The sequence below is a fragment of the Coptis chinensis genome, chromosome 7 (assembly GCF_015680905.1).
Source record: "Coptis chinensis isolate HL-2020 chromosome 7, ASM1568090v1, whole genome shotgun sequence".
NCBI lineage: Eukaryota > Viridiplantae > Streptophyta > Magnoliopsida > Ranunculales > Ranunculaceae > Coptis > Coptis chinensis.
In genome coordinates, this window is record NC_141462.1 from 20,630,827 (window position 1) to 20,632,998 (window position 2,172).

General features: G+C 33.0%; 1 pseudogene; it reads right to left on the reverse strand.

Moving 5' to 3' along the window:
- Positions 1-1,201: 1,201 nt before the first annotated feature.
- On the reverse strand, positions 1,202-2,172 carry LOC147486543 (ADP-ribosylation factor 2 pseudogene; annotated as a pseudogene).

The window sequence follows — 2,172 nt, forward strand, 5'->3', positions numbered from 1 at the left end:
GATGAGGCAAGCGCACAAAGTATATATTTTTTTCCAATAAAATAATCCCCTATTAAAATATATCATCACCAAAATGTCATACATTTAAAACAAGAAAAAAATGAACAGAAAAAAAAAAAAAAAAAAATCTAGAAAAGCTGCAACAGAAACCCCAGACCATCCTAACAAGTTCTATATATATATATATATATATATATATATATATATATATATATATATATATATATATATATATATATATATATATACAGCCCGACTCCTAAAAGGACCTTAAATAAGTACCAAATCTAAAACACCCACAACTTCACCTACAAAATGATTTAAACCCTAATCTTTTGTGCATATGATCTACTAACCATAAAGAACATCTCTACAAAAATTCAACTCGTTTGATATCCTCTAACTTAGATAAAATTGTTTTCCACTTTTGAATATATATATATAAATATATATATATATATATATATATATATATATATAAATATATAAAGTCTAGAAATGTCTAGTTTTTGCATTCATCTTTTGCCGGTGTTAAAAATTGCCAAACGAGTTGAATTTTTGTAGAGATGTTCTTTATAGTTAGCAGATCATATGCACAAAAGATTAGGGTTTAAATCATTTTGTAGGTGAAGTTGTGGGTGTTTTAGATTTGGTACTTATTTAAGGTCCCTTTTAGGGATATATATATATATATATATATATATATATATATATATATATATATATATATATCGGGGCGGCTACGTCGACATACTATTCTAACATACTATCTTGACATACCCAGCCAACCCTTAGATCAAACAAAATTTGACGTCCAGATCTATTTCTAAAAAACCAAACAAATAATTTTAAACAATAAGGGCAAAAATGACATTTCATATTTTTCACAAAAATAACTGTCATGGCTTTTCACATTCTTCTTCTTCCACGTTTCTTCTTCTTTTTCACAAATAGCCTGCAAGTATAGTGACAACCAGAAAATATCAGTGCCCTCTCTTGAGTCCTGACAAATATTTTCGGCAGCTATGGCTATGAGTGGCGCTACTTTGTGAAACTGGTTATGAGCCAAAGACGAATATTCAGAAAGCTCTTATGAGCCAAAGAAGAATATCATGTGATTTCTTTGATGGGCTTTTGGAAACAGGAAGAAACACTAATGATGTTTTGGATGAGGCAAGCGCACAAAGTATATATTTTTTTCCAATCAAATAATCCCCTATTAAAATATATCATCACCAAAACGTCATACATTTAAAACATGAAAAAAATGAACAGAAAAAAAAAAATCTAGAAAAGCTGCAACAGAAACCCACCCCAGACCATCCTAACAAGTTCTACCGCTTGTCTCAAGCCCTGTTTGCAATATTGTTTGATAGCCAATCCAGACCCTCATAAAGACCTTCTCCAGAGGTTGCACATGTACTCTGTATGTACGGATGTACCAGTGGTGTTGACGGAGAGAGTGAAGTCCAAGCTTATCAGTAATCTCGGCAGCATTCATTGCATTTGGAAGATCTTGTTTGCTTGCAAAGACAAGCAACACTGCATCTCGCAACTCATCCTCATTCAACATTCTATGCAACTCATCCCTTGCCTTAACAACTCTGTCTTTATCATTGCTATCCACCACAAATATGAGACCCTGCGTGTTTTGGAAGTAGTGCCTCCACAATGGACGGATTTTGTCCTGACCCCAACATCCCAAACCGTGAAGTTGATGTTCTTGTATTCCACAGTCTCCACATTAAATCCAATGGTTGGAATTGTAGTCACAATCTCTCCAAGCTTGAGCTTGTACAGGATGGTGGTCTTACCAGCAACATCAAAACCAACTATCAGAATACGCATCTCTTTCTTTGCAAAGAGCCGGCTAAAAAGCTTCGTGCAAGTCAGCCCCATGTTTTGTTTTTACTCTTTTACAGAGCTTTTGCTATCAAAATTTTGGGATCTCGAAATCACAAAGTATACTTTTGTACACTAGTATAATCCATCTTTCATGAAGTTATCACATATTCTAGAAATATAATATGGTCATCATGTTCAAGATTAAACTTTGCTTGTTATAATCATCGAAAAAAAAATGAATACCAAGCAAAAGTTAAAAAAAAAACCTTAAATTAGGTTCTTTGCGCACAGTTCAAGTGAGAGAGAAGTAGAGAACTAGAGCGAACT